General features: G+C 34.2%; 1 long non-coding RNA gene and 1 pseudogene across 1 annotated transcript; one reads left to right on the forward strand and one right to left on the reverse strand.

Annotated features, from left to right (window-relative positions):
- Positions 1-2596: 2596 nt before the first annotated feature.
- Positions 2597-6567, reverse strand: LOC120191945. The gene is made up of 5 exons (XR_005522744.1): positions 6370-6567; positions 6209-6257; positions 6025-6123; positions 3396-3398; positions 2597-2624 (listed from the first exon to the last, which is right to left on the reverse strand). It is a non-coding gene; the product is annotated as an uncharacterized LOC120191945 (long non-coding RNA).
- Positions 6568-9364: 2797 nt separating this feature from the next.
- On the forward strand, positions 9365-19432 carry LOC120192106 (annotated as a pseudogene).
- Positions 19433-21515: the final 2083 nt, after the last annotated feature.

Consider the following 21515-nt stretch of genomic DNA (forward strand, 5'->3'; position numbering starts at 1 on the left):
TGTGCTTTCTATTTATGATAATATCTTATACCCATTCAATTGCTCATTAATCTTATGCTCCACAAATTTGAATTGTTTCAATGCGACCTTTAGACGGCCACATGCTTCTACCCAAATGTGTTGCTTATTATATCTATCTAATATTATCATCTGCATTAAAAATATCAAGTTATGATCCAAACAAATTATGCATTATAATTTACATAATTTCCTTTCATACATACCAATCTCTTAGCATCCTTTACTCTCAGTTTGGCCGATGGAGATGAAAATAGACTATCATATATCGTTGCAACATGTTCTGCCATATCCAACACCAACAAATACCAATGGGAACCCTCGTAGTTTATTGTGATCAGGATCTGCAATAAATTTCACACCCAATTTGACAAAATTCAACATTATATATCCGAAAACATCATTTGCAATTCGTATGGTGTCTTACCTTGTCACACTAGGTGAATTTCACATAGTCATCCAATATGGAACCCCAAAAGCTCGCAAGACCAGCAACAATTACGTTGACGTTGGCATCTAACACCTGTTGATGTATTTATGTGACAATATTATTAATTTACCGTCTATAACACTACTTTTCAACATTTATTAATTTAACTCACCACTAAGTGGTATGAAGGTAGCCAGTCTTCCCGAATAACTTTTTCGACTCATAAACTAATGTTCAGCCGACCAAATCAATAACCTAAGAAAAACAATTAAACAATCAGAACATATTCACTCACTAGGTTTTAATATTTTTTACTTTCTACTTACCGCACGCCAACCCATTCCATAGGCTTCAACATTGCAACGTCGGATACATTAGCGAATTGATTTCCCATTGAGATTATAACATGTCTATATGAAGCATTAGGATTAATATTTTGTAATAAAATATTTAAATATTATTCACAAAGCAATATATTTCACTCACGACGATTCTAACCACTATTCCATAAATATCACACATTGTAGCCTCGTAACCACCAATTCCGCTTGAAATTTCCGCTTTTTCAACCTACAATTTTGCATACAAATTTTTGTCACAACAACATAATAAAAATCAAATTAAGTTTTCTTTTATTCAGCTTACCTTCTGCTTCTTCTTCTTCGGTGCAGGATATTTTGAATCTAAATCTGCATCAATAACACTCTCCGGTGTATAAATCACATCCACATCCTCCTCTTCACTTCCTCCATCTTTTCTTCTTATATTTTTTCAATTCATCATATTTCTCCTCTACATAACTCTTTATCTCTGTTATTTCACCCTTCATTTTCTCATTCATCCAAGTTTTTCTCAACCACTCCCTTCACCCCCGTAAGTTCACCCCTCAAATCCACAACTTCCTTCACCACTCCATCAATTTTTCCACCCATCACCATCTTAACTTCACCCCTCAACTCCACAACTCCATCTATTTTTCCACCCACTTCCCCCTTAAGCCTCTCAATTGCCTCTTCGACTCTTGATTGTCTTTGCAAAATATCAAAAAGGAATTTTTTTACAGCTGCCAATTCAGACATCAAAATGTTGATTTTACTCTATTTTCCCTCACCGTCATCCCCCTACTACCATCTCTTCTTCCCTCTCCTCTTTCTCCGCTGCCTCCACTTTCTCCTCTGTCTTAAATTACAATTTTAAGACATTGATTATATTCTTAATATTATTTAATTACATTTATTACCCTTTCTTGCTTCCTTGGTCTATCAAACTTCAACTTCGCCATCACTCTAACCACCTCTTCCTTCCCCCATGCACGGATGCGTGCCACTCCGGTTCTTTATATGACGGCACACTATTAAGGTCCAACCAAAAATCGAACAGTGCAACCTGCATTTATAATTAAATTTATCATTTTATATAATAATTATACTATCATTTTATATATAAAACAAAAACGTTCTTCAACACATTTACCTCTAAGATTGCTATATACTCTTTGAGGTATCTCTGAGAGCCCTTTTAAAAGTTGATTATTGATTTAATCAATCTCGAATGAACATATTTGGCCCAACTGAATTCACCTTTCAAGCCTTCATCGCAAATCAGCTTCATATTATCCTTGCTCGTTGATGTATCACCCGTTGGACAAAAAAAGATCTCGGTAAGGTACAATAGAAGTCGAACCTTCAGGTCATCCCCCTCGTAAAATCCACTTTTGATTTCCTCTTCAAGTTCAGCATATGTCACCTTGTGCTTCAAATCATAGTTGGAAGCAAGTGATTTCCTGCTCTTATTCTTACTGACTTCTACAACACTTTTACCTTTATTTGAAACCCCCAATACGACTGCAGTACATGGGACCCCCAGAGGAAATGAATAATCACCCTATTTAACCATACATGATTGGACATCAAATTGCTCCATCAAGGATCGACACAATTCCCTTCGAATTGGTCGATCCCTCACTCCTATCAATGATCCAAACCTCATTTCTTCCAGCACATTTAATTGCTCCTTCTCCTTAATGTGTTCAATTAATGAATTCACTCTTTTTATGCTGCACCTTTTTGACACTTCCTACATTTTTTAATAATATATAATGTTATTGTTCTTATATATCTTGTATCAAAGTATTTACAAGTTTAATATTCCTTCTTTTCATGTGCTTTCCTCCAAGCTTTGTAATCTTGTCTATCCATCTTTGATCGTGTTAAGTAAGGTTCCTTCTCAGCATCACTCATAGACTTCTATTTCTCCAACACATCATCTCTCACCTAAAATTAAGCATAAACATTTCTTAATCAATACATTAACACTAAATAATACTCAATGTCAATTTCATTTTACATATTGAACCGATGTGATTGCCAGCTTCCTTCATCCTTTAGCATTCGGTCATACTGTCAACATTTAAAATTTGTTATCAATTTAAAGTTCTTAAATACTTTAATCCAATTATCATTTCAACAATAATAACAAAAATACATTGATACTTACTAGAAGTACATATATCCACCATTTGGTTGCTTTCGACTCTCGGCCTCAATTTCAAAGTCATCTTCGCTACCAACAATTTCAAGATTTGTTGACTTCATTTTTCCTTCATATATTAGTTTACGCAAATCAAAATCAAATACTGGTTACATACACTTTATTCAATATGCAAATATCGATAACTACTCTTATAGTAAAACGGTTTCCTTCAGAAGAATTTGAATGGCCACTACCATAAGTATCGACACATTTATACAACCTACAATATCATTTTCTACCTATAATATTATATACATGTATCCATATTTATTTTCTACCTATAATATTATATAATCAGTCCCAAATCCTTCTTGGCTTCCATTCAAAATCCCCAAACCAAACCCAAAAACCCTAATTCTTATTTCCTTCAAACGAATAGGAACACTCAATACTCCAAGTATCGGCACATTTATACAACCTATAATATCATTTTCTACCTATAATATTTAATAAAAGTATCCATATTTATCATCTACCTAGAATATCACTTTCTACTTGTAATCAGTTATAAATGCCTCTTTACTTCCAAAACCCAAAACAACACATAATACCCCTATTTTTTATTACTGTAATAATAAAAAACTAGAGTTTCGACAACGTACTTTTCGATTCGACTGCAACAACAAACAAACAAACTTCGCTTTAAAAACGCCTTCTGAAATGCAGCAACAATTACGCTTCGATTTCTCAAAAACTCGGTCGTGTTCTATCTATTTCAGAGGAAATTTAGCTATGCCTTTTATATTTTAACCGGATATGTTATTTATATTTAATCGATACAACTACCAAAGTGTCGATACTTTTATGTCATGTGTCGATACTTTCGATAGGATATTTATCTATTTCTTTAAAAAGTATCGATAATATTTTACTCGTACTTATTAAAGTATCGACACTTTCAACATATCTGGTAGCGCTTTACCGGTTTTGTCATTTCGAGACCGGTTTTGTCATATTTTTACTGTTATATTATTATGGATCGATATATTTTTATAAAATATCGACAATTTATTGGCTCTATTATTGCATCTCTTTTAAATTCCAAAAGTGTCGATACTTATATTAAAGTATCGACACTTTCAACATATCCAGTAGCGTTTTACCAATTTTGTCATATTTTTACATGTTATATTGTTATGGATCGATACATTTTTATAAAGTATCGACACTTTATAGGCGCTATTACTGCTTCTCTTTTAAATTCCAAAAGTGTCGATATTTATATTAAAGTATCGACACTTTCAACATATCGGTAGCGCTTTACCGGTTTTGTCATTTCTAGACGGTTTTGTCATATTTTACCTATTATATTATTATGGATCGATACATTTTTATAAAGTATCGACACTTTATACGCGCTATTACTGCTTATCTTTTAAATTCCATAAGTGTCGATACTTATTTCAATAGAATCAATACTTTAAACATATTAGTAATGTTTTACCGGTTTTGTCATAATGAAATCGGTTTGATCATATTTTTACCTGTTATACTGTTATGAATCGATATATTTTTATTTGTATCGATACATACCGACAAGCTAAGTTTGCCGGTTGTCAAATTTTTTAATATTTCTTCATGATTTCCACCTACAACATTATTATTACTTAACATTTCGATAGCTAAACCAAATTTATTAAATATCTTTTAATACATCCGATAATATCATATATTAACTGTATATTAATCCGTCTTTCTTGAGATAACCATGTGGATAATCCTTTTTCATAATTCACACTTTCAGAACCCACCAACCAAAGTTGCAGCCCTGCCTACAAAATCTGAAAAAGAAAGGCAAAATGGGAAAAATGCAAAGGAAAACAGGTAATGGGACAGCCCCGACATAAAAGATAATGATTCCAGATTGTGTTTTCGTTTTGTAGTGAAAAAGCCAGCTGGGCTTATACATCTGTTCTTAGCAGTTTCATCTACTTGAAAGGTTAGCTCATCAAAAGTAACAATTGTTCTTTAAAATGCTCATCAAGCTCACATATTTGAAAAAAAAAAAGTTACGAATATGTATATGAAATTATTTTTTTGAAGAGGACAATTTTTATAATAAATTAATTAATGAATGAATTAAATATCAATAATTTTATATAAAAAATTACTATAAAAAGTTTTGGTATCATTTTTAAGGGTTCACGAGTTAGAGGGGTTTATAGAATGGGATTGATTTATTTAAGCATGAATATCTTATACAGATGTAATTGTTTGAATTCGAGTTTTTTTAGGAAGAATGATATTTATTTTTATCATTGAAACTACTTAATTAGATTATCTTTTATGCATAACCATTTTAACCTACTTTTTAATATGTATAGTAGGTTTAATATAAAAATAAGTGTTCAAATTATAATATATATCTTAAGTGCGTAAAGAATTTTTATTTAAAATATGTACCTAATGCTTCAAATATTATATTTTTAGGTGGTCACGTTGTAACGGCCGTTAAAAAATCATTATATGGCACATATGCGCTTATAATTTTTTTAAAATTCTTATTTTCAAAAAAAAAAATAAATAAAATTTAAAAATATTTTTCAGAAATACAAAATAACCCAGGAAGAAAACCGTCATGATAGTTAATGCCACGTCATTTTTTAAAAATTATTAATTGGTGCAAAGTTAAAATGGTGAAATGCAGAAGGACTATTCGAACCTGGGTCTCTTAACATACCGCTTCTCGATATGCCACCGTGCTAGGCGATTAGCTCAAGTAATTTGTGAAACAAAATGTATTTAACATTTTTCGTCTGAATTTCATTAAAAACAAAAACTGAACAATTTCACACTCAAATTCAATAAGAAATACTTTAAAACCATAAAAACAGACTTGACTGCTCCTCAAATGATGGCAGTCAAGTTCAAGTCCTCAAACAGCATCAAATAACCAACATTCATAACCATTTGTCTAATGCCTTTGTGCCAAAGAAAGATATTTTATTTTCTGCAATTGTAGAATAACATAAAAAACTCTGTTTTCATCCTTTACAAAAATCAAAATGAAATCATGATTAAAAACAATGGCATGAAATTGGTACCTGAAGCAACTTATGAGTGGTTCTAGGGGGCTTAGCTTCCTCCTCTGCTACTATTTCATTTCCTTTTCCTTTCTTCTTCGTTTCCTTTGTCCTTTTATTCTAAAAAAAACCAATTAAAAAAATCTTTAAAACAAATAATCGAACATTCAAAAACCCAATAGAACAAAGAGGGAAAAGAATCCACCTTTGCCTCATAACTCTCTTGTCTTCAGCTGTCAAACCACTTCCTGATTCTGCAAAAAAGAAACACACACACACACACACACATGAAAGCCAAGTTTTGCGGTGAAAAGAAGGGAACTAAAGACAGAATTGATGATAAAAAGAAAGTGGGTTTTGCTTAACTGTAAGAAAAGAGGATAATGGAGGAGCCCTTTTTGGTGTTGGTGGGTTCCGAGGAGATATTGAAGGTAAGAGGATTTGCAGTTAAAAAAGAGTGCTTTTTGTTGGTGTCGTTGTTGTTAGAGTAGAAGTTGAAGTGTAAGGGAGAGAAAATTTATGTGGATGAAACAGCCATTTCGTTTTTGGAGTTTGAGTTTTCGATTTCAATGGTTACGGAGTGAAGGTATGTTGAAGGTAAGAGGATTTGCAGTTAAAAAACAAAACATTCAGTCGAACCTGTCATAAAAAATGGGATACATCTAAAAGAGATAGGAAAAAACTGGTTTATGACGTATTTTATGTTTTTTAAATGAAATTCAGATGAAATAATGAATGTTAAATAGAATTTGTTTCATAAGTTACATGAGAAAATAGCTGAGAAACCTAGGTTCAAATCCTTCTTCATACATTTCATCATTTTAATTTTGCAACAATCAGAGTGTTACTCTTTGATTGGTTCGAATTAATAATTCTAGACACTCGTTTTTGTTCGAATTTTTTTAAATATTATTTATTTATTTATTATTATAATTATTATAATTATAATTATATTATTATTTATTATTTATTTTATTTTGCAGGCACCTACTATTATCTTAACTACAAACAGCCCACTACCCCCGCCTACTTATTACACTACTCTCCACACGCCACTTCAGGTGCTATAGGATCACTGTTAAGCACCACGATTTTGCACCCTCTCAATACCTGCGAAACCAAGTATCAAGCCGAGGTCAAGCCCATGTCAACGTTTTTTCTTCTCCTTTCTGAGATGGCCCGTACGAAGCAAACTGCTCGTAAGTCTACCGGCGGCAAGGAAGCAGCTTGCCACTAAGGCTGCTCGCAAGTCGGCACCGACGACAGGAGGCGTGAAGAAGCCTCACCGATATCATCCTGGATCTGTAGCTCTACGTGAAATCCAGCCATGCAGTATTGGCGTTGCAAGAGACAGCAGAGGCGTACCTGGTTGGATTGTTTGAAGATACCAACCTTTGCGCCATCCATGCTAAACGTGTTACAATCATGCCCAAGGACATTCAACTTGCCAGGAGGATTACGAGGTGAAAGGTGGGAATGTTTTGCATTTAGTTTTAAAGCTTTTCGATTTTTTGCTCATAACTGTGCGGACAAGTTGCGGGAAAGAACTCGAATTGCATGTTAATAGGAATAAAAATATTGGGTATTTGATACAAATGATAGCTTGAAACGGAAAAAACCCTTGTGGCTGTCGATGAATTAGAGATATTCTTTAATGGGATCTGTTATGATGCTTATTGTTTTTGAAAGTCCAGAATGTTTGTTTCCATTGCCATGTGAAATTTTGTTCACTCACAGGAAACTGAAATTAGATCATGGATACGGTTTAATGGGAATTAGCTTATTTTTTTAGAATTAATAGTTTGAAATATTCCCGTTCTGTTTGTTTAAGCATGAATAAAATGAAATTTGATATGTTTGTTACACTGTTGGTCCTTGTACCAACGAGAGAGTTTTTAATATTTTTTTATTTTTGTTTTATTTTTTTAATTTATTTTAATTTTTCCTTTGATTTATTTAATGTTTATTCATTATTTTTCATCACACATTTTCGACTTTTTAGAAGAAATTTCAATCAATTAAAGGTAAGTAATTTAAATCGAATTTTAAATTTCAATTTTAATTTTAATTTTCGTAACTAAGGCAACCAACAAATTAATTGGTACCAAAGGGCAGTACAAGGGTGCTAATCCTTCGTTGACTGTAACTGACTCCGAACTCGACATATTTCTGGTAAAACGTAGATCAAGTAAGAGGGTGTCCGATCCACCTAAATATTTTTAAAATGATAGGTGGCGACTCTAACGTTTTATTCAAGTCGAAGCCCAATTCCGGGGCCCAACCGAAAGACGACCGTGACAATAATATAGAACATATAAATAATAATTTTTAAAAAATGACGTGGTAGTACCACGTTAGCAATCTGGATGACGTGGACGTCCACGTAAACTTTATCCTCCACTCGTGCGCGATACATCAACATCCGACGTTGACCGTCAGTAGACTAACGGTTTTTATCTAGCGTGGGTTATTTTTTAATCCAAAAATAAACATTCGGTACTCAAATGTTCCAGAAAAAATAACACAAGTAAATTCTACACTACTATCAAACGTTAGGTTATTTTGTTATATTATGTCAAATAAAAAACCCTAATTTTCCAACCCTTCCCCATGCATTTCTCCCCTCCCAAGTCCCCTGCCGCTAGCCTGCTAAATTCCCCCTTTCCTGTTCAGCAACTTGGGGCCACCCCAACCCCGTATATGAACACTGGCGAACATATTTCTCGATTCAATTGGAATTTTGGGATTTAGAGTTTTCAGATTTGGAGATTTGAGTTTTAAAATTTAGGGATTTTGACAATAATATTGAGAGAAGAAGTTAGGGATTTCAATCGGCGGCATTAGATCGATCGGCGGTGTTCTAAAAGCTGGCGAGGATAAGGAGGACTGAATTAGGGATTTTAGAGATTTTAAGTATTTTTATTTTATAAAATTAATTTTTTAAAAATATATATAATTTTAAGCTTCTATTTTAAATAAAAAAACATTAAAATTTTATAAACGTGATATGTGTCAACTAATGATTTTTTAACGATTGTTATATCGTAGATACTTATTTTGAGTGAAAAAATTTTTAGGCTAATAAAGTTAACTTAAAGTATTGTTTAGAGACTTATTTTTACCTTAAACCTTTATATTATTGTATTATATATTACTATAAATTAAATTTTGTATGATAAATTATGGGTGTAATTTTTTTCTTAAACCTATTTTAATGATTTCATCATAATTATAAACATCTGAAAATTTTAAATAAATTTTTTAAATTTGAATGAATAATTTAATTTTTGAATAAATTTAACAAAATGAAAGGAAAAAACCAAAAAGGAAGAAGATCTGCCACTCCCCCACATATGGTGCAATGATGAAAGGTATGTCCTTGGTTCAGCCACGTACATCCTTTTCCTTGGCATGGAAAGGTGTGAATTCTATTAACCATTTTCAGATATTAAAGCTGTTTTATTCTCTTTGTTGAAGCCACGGTGAATCCCACTGGTAAGACGATGCTAATCATTCATGCAAACTATTTTCCTCGGTCACGGTTAACTGAGTTGCAACTGTTGAGCACGTCCAACTGTGGTCTTTCTGGACCTATACATTCTTCACTTTCGAAGCTCCGATCTATCTCGGTCATTCGCTTGGACATGAACAACTTCTCTGCTTTGGCTCCTCGATTCTTTCCAGAATTCCCAAATGCGAGGGCAAGTCCTGATGTCTGTATTCGAGCTCCGAGATCCCGAATTTCTGTCACTCTCTTCAAACAACTTCAGTGGTTTGATCCAATGAGTGCCTTTCAGAATCTGAGCAATCAAATGCAAGTTATAAGGACCTTTGATGGATATAACTTGTAATGTTAGTATTCTTTACATGCACGGCAAACAAATGCATAGGCAAATCCTATTTCTTCAAGTTGAACTCTGGTTTACAGGATCAGACTAGTGACTACTGTCGGAACCGTCTTACGGGTGGGTCGGAATTGGGCTTCGACTTGAAATAATAGGTTAGAGTCGCCACCGATCATTTTAAAAACATTTAGGTAGATCAGACACCATCTTACTGATCTGCGTTTTACCGGAAATGTGTCGGGTTCGGGAGTCTGTACGATCAAGGAATGATTAGCACCCTTGAATTGTCCTTTCGGTACCAATTAATTTATCGTTGTCTTAAATCACGAAAATTAAAATTAAAATTTAAAAATCCGATTCGAATTGCTTACCTATGATCGATTGAAATTAACACTGAGAATGCCAAAAAAATGTTAGATGGTTAAACAAAAATATATACGAAGGAAATATATATATATATATATATATATATATATATATATATATATAATAATAAAATAAAATTGATGACAATGATACACAAAAGTTAGTAGAAAAGTAAGATAATGGAAAAATAATCAAATAATAATAAAATAAAGTCAAAATAATAAAAAAGGCTAGTTTTAAAAAAAGGATGAAAATAAGGGGAAAAATAGAAAAATTAAATTAAAACCGTGAAAAAAATAAAAAGAAAAAAACAGAAAGGACTAAATCGAAAATATCAAAGATGCAATGCTCGAAATAACAGAAAAAAACATTATTTAATGCCCATAATAAAATATTACAAGCAATGGAAGGACCCGGAGTGTAATTAACCCCTCTGTTAAAACACGCAGACCCCACCCCTTAAATGATGTCATTTTGCGCAGTATAAATACCCTTCCCTTAAGCCAAAACGACTCATTCTCCCCCATTTGTTCACTTTGTCCTCTCTCACAACAAATGAGAGATAAATCTCTCATCTCACCTCTCTCTAAAGCTCTCCACTAGAGGGAGATCGAGCATCAGCCGGCCACCGATCGCCGATGCCAGCAGCCACCGCCGGAATTTAGATTTTTACCCCAAATCGTAGATCATTAAACCCTCAATCCAAATCTGAGCCCCACTCGTCCAAAAAACTATCACCCGTTATAGTTCTAGGAAAATACTCTAAAAAATTTAGGAGATCCGGTGGCCCTTCAACTCCTCGGTGGTATGAACTTTTCCCGAATCTAGATCGGCCCTTTTTCGTTTGTTTTTTTTTCGTTTTTTTGTAAGGCTTTATTTTGATTGCTTCTTTTGTGTTGAGGTTTTGGTTCTTGGTTTTCTGCGTTGATGGTTGTTCGATTGTGATGATGGCTCAGTTGCCTCGTTCTTGTGTTCGATGTTGGCTGTTGTCAACTATTTCTCGGTGTTGTTCTTTCGCGACTGCGGGTGTTAGGGTTCTCGATGATGCTTGATTTACTCTTGTTCCCCCTTTGCATGACCTTATGGGGCTTTTATAGCTCAGTTTTGGTCGTTTCTAGCCCCAAAATGGTTAGGGTTGTTCCGAGATCTTCGTGCATGTGTGACTGGTCATCCCGGGATGGGTCAGTCCTAGGATCGACCTGCTGTTCCGGTGTTGACTCCGGATTATGCAACGCTGAACTTGAACTGTGAAAACCCTAGCATACGGGTTTTGTTTCTGGGTTGGGTCAGACCCCAAACCTATTGAACTTCTACTAGACCATTTGGACTGGATTATTGGACCCAATTCTTCAGACCTGAACCGAAAAAGAGAAAAAAAAGGAAAAGAATAATAAATAACAAATAAAAAATAAAATATTTTTTTAAAACTATATTTTATATATGATTTTTAAAAATATTTTTCAAAACCATATAATATAATATATTTTCAAAAAAATATTTTAAAATTATATATTATATATTTTTCCAAAATGTTTTAAAAATTATATATTATATAAGTTTTCAAAATATTTTTAAAAACTATATATTATATAAGTTTTCAAAATGTTTTTAAAAAACTATATTATGTAAGTTTTCTAAATGTTTTAAAAACTATATATTATATATATTTTTTCAAAAATGTTTTAAAAATTTTATATTATATAAGTTTTCAAAAATATTTTAAACTATATATTATATATATTCAAAATGACTTCAAACTATATAATATGTGCAATTAAAACTATAATATATATATATATATAATAAAAAAATACATATGAAAATGAGTGTCTACAGCTGCCCCTCTTTGTCCTTTTTTGTGAAACGAAAAAATAAGACAAAGACAAAATGACAGATTTTCGTTCGGCGGAGTTGAAAAATTAACTCTGATATTTCAATTAAGAATAATTCTCTGTCGAATTGAGTTGCGGAAACTCTTCCGTCGCGAAGTCGAGTCCATCTTGAAACGATATGGAATTAAAGACGTAGCTCGGGATTTGAATCGAGATGCGGCTTCTCGTTGCCAAATTGTAGTCATCTTTGGTATTCTTTTCCGTTTAAAGATATTGGTTTAAAAATTCGACTGGAACACAATTCCTTGACTCCACCATGTGGTTGATGTGTCATCAAGATGAATGGAATCGAACTCGAAAGTTTTCATTGACAGATAACCCTTCTCGTCTTGAGTTATGTTGTAATGAGCTGAGAGATTGCCCCATATCTTCTTCTTGACTCAAAGACCTCGGCTTTAACCAGAAAGTAGTTTCTCGATGCTACCATGTGGTTGATGTATCGTCAAGCTGAATGGAATCGAACTCGACAATTTTTATTGACATATAGCTTTTCTTGACTTAAGCTATATTGTAAATATGGCATGCCCTTGAGCTGAATGGAATTGAACTCGAAGGTATTTGTTGACAGATAACCCTTATCGCTTGAGCTATACTGCAAATGATGTTCCTTTGACCTGACTGTAATCGAACTCGAAGGTCTTGGTTGACAGAAAACCCTTCTCACCTTTAGTTATGTTGTAAATTGGATGTGCCTTTGAGCTGAATGTAATCGAACTCGAAGGTCTTTTATTGGCAGATAGCCCTTCTCGCCTAGAGCTATGCTGCAAATGATGTGCCTTGGAGCTGAGTGTAATAAAACTCGAAGGTCTTTTGTTGGCAGATAACCCTTCTCGCCTTGAGCTATGTTGTAAATGATGTGCCTTTGAGCTGAGTGTAATCGAACTCGAAGGTCTTGTGTTGGCAGATAACCCTTCTAGCCCTGAGTTATATTGCAAATGATGTGCCTTTGAGCTGAGTGTAATCCAACTCGAAGGTCTTGGTTGACAGATAACCATTCTCGCCTTGAGTTATGCTATAAATGATGTGCCTTGGAGCTAAGTGTAATCGAACTCGAAGGTTTTTTGTTGGCAGATAGCCCTTTTCGCCTTGAGCTATGCTGTAAATGATGTGCCTTTGAGCTGAGTGTAATCGAAATCGAAGGTCTTGTGTTGGCAGATAACCTTTCTAGCCTTGAGTTATACTGCAAATGATGTGCCTTTGAGTTGAGTGTAATCAAACTCGAAGGTCTTTCTTGAGAGATAACCCTTCTAGCCTTGAGTTATGTTGTAATGATGTGCCTTTGAGCTGAGTGTAATCAGAACTCGAAGGTCTTTTGTTGAAGGTGCTTTTGAATCAAGTATCTTCCATTTTCGAGTCGAAATTTGACTCTAAAAGCTGTAAAACATTATGCATGTGAAAAGAAAAACAAATGTGATGCTCTTAAGTATGCCTAAGATTCATGCAACATGAATTGACTCTGTTTTATCTTCTGGATGGATCCTCATGTTGTATGTCGGTCTTGTACTCGGAATCGACCATGCCCCATTTTCTTCTCAGGTTGTAGCCTTTCACCTTTGAGCTATCCTATTTGAAAATATTTTTTTTCTTTCTCTTATTTTAGGAGGGGAAAAGAAAATATAAGAATTCTTTAAAACATTGTTCCTTAATTCAGGCTCGCAATTGAATCAAATCATAAACATGAATTCAAAGTATATCAAAGGAATAATAGCTATTTTAATGATTTCAGAGTTATAGCTCTTTGAAAAATGTTTAGATGGATGAGTTGGCTTTAGGTTGGCCTCCTATTTTCTATGGTTTCAACCAGAAAACAAAATATAATTTTTGGTCATTGAAACATGCCTTTTTCTTGGCTTGGAATTTTAATTGGATGCGGACAAAATGACACAACTAGCATAATCAATTACTAGACCTTATATTTTGGTTCTCTAAAATCTTTCATTTGTTCAATGTTTGTAGACTCTCTAACAAAGGCAATGCGAAAATATCGGTCTAAAAATGAGATTCATGAGTGCTCGTGTGAAATTGACTATAATAGGTGTTCCTTAACTCTCTTAGTCCATCATTACCGAAAATTTCTTGTTTAGATAAATTTGATTTAATTTTCATTGCCTAGCTAGCCGAATCTATAAAGCCGGGGCATTTAACCAATTGATTTAGAGGGACAACTTAATATTATAATCACTTTTATCAGGTTAACTGAATAGTTCATCTCATCACAAAGTCTTTGGACTGACAATAGCAGTGGAGCAAACACCAAATTGCCAAGTGTCCGAGCAATGCCATGGTTTGAATGCAATCTATTCATAAAGCCAGTGCTTTCGAGTTTCCTCTATAACCAATTTCCTTAGTGGAATAGCTCAGCTTTACGGATTTAATTTCTTAAGATTATCAAGAAGAACCTGTTATAGTCTAGGTGTTTGTTGAAAGTAAAAAATTTCATCTTTAGAGTTCAATTTCCAAGCAACTGACCTAGACTAGATTCACCTACTCGACTATTCCAACTGTGAAGATCATTATCATCACTGAACATCTTAAACAAAAAGTATAGTAATGTCATATGCAAAAGGATACCCCATGTTGTCTGCACCTATGCACATCTAAATACCAAGTCTCTTTTTTATTCCCTTATGAGAGGAGAATGTTATATTGGTTATTTGCAAAGAAGGGTACGGAGCGTATCTTCTTGGGTAAGGTCAAAGTCCTTTGTTTTATTAGCTTTTAATCAAGTTAATTTGTCAAAGATCTGTAACTCTGAATCATTTACAGAGTTTTAATTCAGTTGATATTCAAAGAATTTCAAGTCTATAAATTTGATTCATTGCTCGTCGTCTTTAAAGTAACATAAATTTATTTAAATTTCCTTACAAAAACTTGAGAAAAAAAATTCAAACAAAATACCTCAAATGACAAAATGATATTCCTCATTTAGATGCCCCCAAGTTATTGAAATCGATCCAGTTATGGTTACGCATCTTTTGCACGATTCTCTTGAATGCGTAACAGTTCTCAATAGTGTGCCCTGGGACACCACCGTGATATTCACAATGAGCATTCTCATCATACCACTTGAGGTACGGGGGCTTCATGGGTTCCATCGGATATGGTGACACTACGTGGGTGTCAAGAAGTTACTGATAAAGTTCTTTGTAGGTCATGGGAATAGGGTCAAAATGTTCCATTTCCTTCCTGGGTTCTCTGGAATCTTGTTTAGAAGTACTTGACGGTACAACTGCAGTTGATTTTGAGCTGGAGATTATAACACCTTTATTGACGTGGTTGATGTTGTTAATCTCTGCATCCATTTCCCTCATAGGAGGTTTTTTACTGGCCTCCCCATCCTTAATCCACTACAGCAAAACTATTCTACAGTAGCGTTTTTAGCGACGTTTTAAGAGTAAACACCACTAACTTTAAACATATAGCGACGTTTACATTCCAAACGCCACAAAATGGTAACTTTAGCGGCGTTTTTATACAAAACGCCACGACAGAGTAGTACTTTAGCGACATTTTTATACAAACGCCGCAATAGGTGCACACATAGTGGCATTTTTTCAACAAACGTCGTGATAGAGTAGTACTTTAGTGGCGTTTTTATAAAAACAACGCTATAGATGCGTATTTTAGTGGCGTTTTGATACAAACGCCGTTATATACTCGTACTTTAGTGGCGTTTGTGTTTACAAACGCCACTATAGACTCGTACGGTAGTGGCGTTTTTATACAAACGTCGCTAAAGACTCGTACTTTAGTGGCATTTTTATATAAACGTCGCTATTGACTCTTACTTTAGTGGCGTTTTTATAAAAATGCCGCTAAAGACTCGTCTTTTAGTGGCGTTTTTATACAAACGCCACAAATTTACAGTTTTCAAATCCCATCACCCTTTAACCATTTTTCACTTTTCCCACTTCACATATTTTTTATTCCGCCGAAGTTAAACATAAACCCCTAAACAAATCATCTTTCTCCCTTGTCGCTATCCAATGAGAGGGAAATAATATTAGAGTTTTAGAAAAAATAGAGAGAAATTGGCAATTATTTAGGTTAGGGTTTTGATTTTTCATCATTTTGATTATTTAGGTCCAATTTTCTCATTCTCATTTCATTTTCAGTTATATATCGTACATGTTTTTTTGCTCTTTGTATATGGTTTATGAGAAGTTTTGAGGAATGCTGCATGGAAATTTTGGATTTTCTCATGTTTATCTGGGATGATTTTAAGTGTATGAGTATTGAATTTTCTGTAATAACAATTTTGTCAATGAAATTAATGTTTATAATTTTGTTTCTTTGATTAGTAATTACTGTACCTGATCAACTTTGTATGTTGGATATGTCTGAATTATATGGACGAGCATAATTGTTTCCTTCTAAGAGTTTAAGTGTCCACTTGCTGTCTTAAACGCGAGTTTTGAGAGGTCACTTTTGGGTATCATGTCTTATTACGGAGGAGGCGTTAATGGGATTGTTAATTTCTGTATCGGTCTTCCTATGTCGTTTTTATGTTCTGCATTTTTTAGGAAACTCGAGTCCCTTGATTATTCTCTTCCATGTGTTAAGTGCCTCCCTCGGTTAGATAAGGTGAGGGAGTTCCTTTACGTTTGTGTCTTATTGCCGCCAGGGAGGAGAGTTCCTTTATATTTGTGTCTTATTACCATACCCCGAGGGGGGTTGTGTGGTAAAACTGGATTGTTAATTTATGTACCTGATCACTTTCGTAGTCCTTTTTATGTTCTGCATCGCATCATTGCAAAAAGCTTTAGTCTCTTAATTGTTCTCTTCACATGTTGTAAAAAGTTGTTCAACACATTGTTGTAGGTGGTTACTTTAGGATCTTATGTCATATTGCAGAGGTGATTTAAGTTGGATATGTTTTCTTTGAGCTTATTTATAGGTGGTAAATGGTTATACATGGTGTTTCTATTTTTAAACTTTTGTTGTTTCTTTTTGGTATTTTGTAGATCAATGAGGAGGCGAGTAAGAATGTTTTGGAAGTGGAGAAGAAGTACAATGAAATACGTAAGCCAATTTATGATAAGCGGAAGGAGAAGATTAAGTCAATTCCTGATTTTTGGTTAACGGCTGTAAGCGGTTCCAATCTTTCCTATAAATTTATATATTTTTTCTTTAAAGTTGTCTCCATGTTGAGGAGAAGGGTTTTGGTTGACTTGTGTTCTTTATGTACAGTTCTTGAGTCATCGTGCTCTTGGTGAACTTTTGAATGAAGAGGATCGGAAGGTTTAATATCACTTCTTTCCAAAATTGAAATTGGTTCTGCACTTATATAGTTATATTACTTTGCAAAATTTATTTTGGCTCCATTTATTTATTTATTCATTTATTAATAAGTGTTCTGGATTTGCCTGATATATTCTAGTTAATTGTTTCCTTATTTATTCATTCTTCTTATTTTCATCCTTTTGTTTCTTGATAGATATTCAAGTATATTAGCTCACTTGAAGTGAAGGATTTTAAAGATCTGAAATATGGCTACTCCATTACGTTTGTAAGTTCATTTATTTTCCTTTTCTTATCTTAATTCTGTAAGAAAGTGAAGTTGCACTTGATTTTTTTTATTGCATTAAAATCTGGTATAAGAAACATTTAATCATGGTCAAATCAGTCATCATGATTTTTTAGCAACTATTATTATACCTTTTCAGAACTTCGATTCCAATCCATACTTTGAAGATACGAAGCTTACAAAGACCTTTACCTTCCTTGATGAAGGATCCAAGATTATTGCCACCAAAATCAAGTGAAAAGAAGGCATGGTGAGGCTTTCTTCTCTTATCATGTCTACATCTATAATATTGTATTAAAATTAATACACATGAATGCAGCTTCTTTACCTGGTTTACTGATGCTCAGCAGAAAGATGACATGGATGAGATTCATGATGAGGTAAACTCTATATGCATGTGTTGCATGTATGTAGTTTGTCCTTCATTTTTTTCTTATTTGGGTAAAGAGCTGGTCTAATCATTCACTTGATAAAACTACAGGTAGCGAAGATTATCAAGGAGGATTTATGGCCCAATCCCCTCGCATATTTCAACACTGTAACTTCCTCTGGTTTTGTTTCATACCATTTACATAACGATCATCTTTTACTTCCCTTATTAATTTTTTCGTAACTTACTGCGGGATGCTGATGAAGATGATTTTGATTTTGATGGTGATGAAGAGGTATTTCATCTCTCCCCCCTCTTTTTTCTTTCAAAATCTTATTTCTTATGTTTCCTGTACCCATTTATTCTAGGATGTTTGCTAGGGTGATGGCACTAACTATGTTTTTAGTGTTACTGTGCTTACTGTTCGGGATCTGGTTGTTTTAGACTTTGGCTTTGATGGTTTACCTGGTTGACTATTCTATATTGTATTATCTTTGCCATCCTGTTGTCGGGTTTATGAAATTGTAATTTCATTTGCAGTAATGTTATCTGATAGTACTATTAATTATGAAAGGTAGTGGATGTAAGTCCTCAATTATCTTGCTAAACTAGATGTTTCTTTTTGGTTTATGTGTAAGAATTAAATTTTACATGAAGCTGAAAAGGATCCAACAAAGATGCCCCACTTAATGACTAGAAAGTTGAAGGTTAAACATCTATCCATATCATCTCATAATTGTATCTGAAAAGCAATTAGAATCTATCAGTGTCACGTGATACTTTAGCATGTGGAAACATAGAGGACCTCTCAATTTGTTTTCTGTGTTTCCCCATTTAGCTATTTAATATAAAATTTAACAGGTATTACATGTTAAACCTCATAAGTAATGGTGATTATTAGTATCGACATTTGATTTAGGGGAATCTATTGGTTTATAATAATCAATGATTATCATTGAATATGTACTTCACTTATAAATTTATATATTCGAGTTCACTTTGCAACCTTTAGCTTGAAATATTTGTAATCCTGGAATGAACAAATGTGTACTAGAACTTCATGTGCCTCATTGTTGGCAGTTACTGAAGATGATGCGTCATTAGTGAAGCATATTAGCCGGAGCTTTCAGTTTTATGCCATAAAGATGATGCATCATTCCTTTTCATCTATCCCTATTTCAAATTCCAATTGATGTTCATGCATACCTGTTATGATGTATGTATGTTATTTGTGTTTTGTGGGAGACAATTAGTTTGGTTGCTCTAGCATAACGGGTGTTGTGTTTATATGTAGGCAAGGAGGGAGGAGAAACTGAAAGCAGCTCATGATGAGGCCATTTTTGGCACAACAACTTCTCTTTCTGTTAAAGTAGATAGTGAACCGGAGCTAGTGGATTTAATTGAAAGAGCAATGAAGACTAAATTCTAGTGAACAATATTTTTTTAATTGAAAGTGAAAGAATATAGACTAAATCCTAGAGAACAATGTCAAACTACATTATATTTAATTTTAATGTTTATAAATTTTAAATTATTTTGTTCTTAAGTATTTTTCTACATAACTTGTGTCTTAATTAAAATGTATGGTTGTTAATTAGATAAAGCTACATGATATTAGGTGATGTACAGCAGAAATTAAATATGCAAAATCAATTAATCTTAGCCAAATAAAGGTAATTAGCGGCGTTTGTTCCAAAAACGCCGCTATATATATGACCATTTGCGGCATTTGTTCCAAAAACGTCGCTATAGATATAACGTTCTACGGCGTTTGTATCCAAAAACACCGCTATAGATATGACCTTTTGCGGCGTTTGTTTCAAAAACGCTGCTACAGATATGACCTTTTGCGGCGTTTGTATCCAAAAATGCCGCTATAGTATGACCTTTTGCGGCGTTTGTTCCAAAAACGCCGCTATAGATATGATCTTTTTCGGAGTTTGTATCCAAAAACGCCACTATAGATATGACCTTTTGTGGCGTTTGTTCCAAAAACGCTGCTATAGATATGACCTTTTGCGGCATTTGAATCCAAAAAAGTCGCTATAAATATGACCTTTTGCGGCATATGTATCCAAAAACTCCGCTATAGATATTACCTTTTGTGGCGTTTGTATCCAAAAACGCCACTATAGATATGACCTTTTGCGGCGTTTGTATAAAAAAAAACCGCTATAAATATGACCTTTTGCGGTGTTTGTTCCAAAAACGTCGCTATAGTTTTTGACCTATTGTGGCATTTTTTGTTCTCAAACACCGCTAACTTTAGCGGCATTGGTATAGCCGGCGCTTCTTGCGGTGTTTTTCCTATCGCCGTAAGTGTTTTTAGCGGGGCTTAAAATGCCGCTATATGACTAAAAAATTGCTGCTAAAACTCTATTTTGCTGTAGTGATCTTACCTTGCTTTATGAACGACTCGATCATCTCTTTGGCCATAACTAAGTCTAAAAAGCTTCCTGATGTGATTGTAACCATGTGTCCGAATTATGGAGCCTTCAGGGTCTGTACAAAAAGTTTTGGGTTTCCTTTTCATCCAAAGGTGGATGAACTTGCACAACCAAATCCCTCTATTTTTGTGCGTATTGCCTGAAACTCTCGTTATGCTTTTTTCAATGCTTTGTAGCATAACTCGATCTGGCCTTGGTCCTTCCAGATCTTTATATATGATTGGCTTAGCTGGTTGTACCACCGGATGGTTGAGCTCGACACACTCTCCTGGAAGCAGTGGATCAAGAGTTGGTCGTTTCCTCCATATCCTATCATCTTTCGATAGAACATGGTGATGTGGGCGGATGAGCAAATGTTCCCGTCAAACTTTTAGAATTTCGGGGACTTGAATTTTGGAGGAATAACTAAGTATGGGACTAGACTGAGTTCTGTAGCATCGACTCCATGGTAGTCATGGTCTCATTTGATTACATTTATTTGGTCCTCCAATTGCTTGATTTTCTCCTCTATCTTCTCTGTTTTGTTCTCTTAGTCCAAATCTGGTATATGGTAATAACTCGGATTGTTCTCAGGGTTAAATACAACAGTCTGTATCTTTGCAACATACGTGGTTTTTACCTTTTTAGGGATAGGTCCCCTTGAAGTTCGGGTAAGATTCCAGGTGTGATAACCACCTGCGGGGTAGGTGGCTTAGCTACCCCTTCCGATGAACCTGCCCCAGGTGCACTCGCTTGATATAGACCAGATAACTCAACCAAGGACTATTGACTTTTCATGATTGTATCCAGAGTACTCAGACAGCTCTGGTTTATCTTATCTTTTAGTGCTCTCTATAAATTCAGTATATTATCCTCGATTTGTGTGATCATTGCTTCCATCTTCTTCTTTTTTAATTGGGTGTTATGCGGATGGGGTGTGTCCAATGTTTGAGGTGGTGTATCCAATGTTTGTTCCTTTCGTGGAGACATGCTTTTGTTAGTTAATGCGAATTTAAAGAAATGAAAATAACAAAATGCAAAATATGTTTAAATGCATAATGCATGCAATGTTCGAGGCATTGATCC

This window comes from Hibiscus syriacus, unplaced genomic scaffold (genome assembly GCF_006381635.1).
Source record: "Hibiscus syriacus cultivar Baekdansim isolate YM2019G1 unplaced genomic scaffold, ASM638163v2 tig00116971_pilon, whole genome shotgun sequence".
Lineage (NCBI taxonomy): Eukaryota > Viridiplantae > Streptophyta > Magnoliopsida > Malvales > Malvaceae > Hibiscus > Hibiscus syriacus.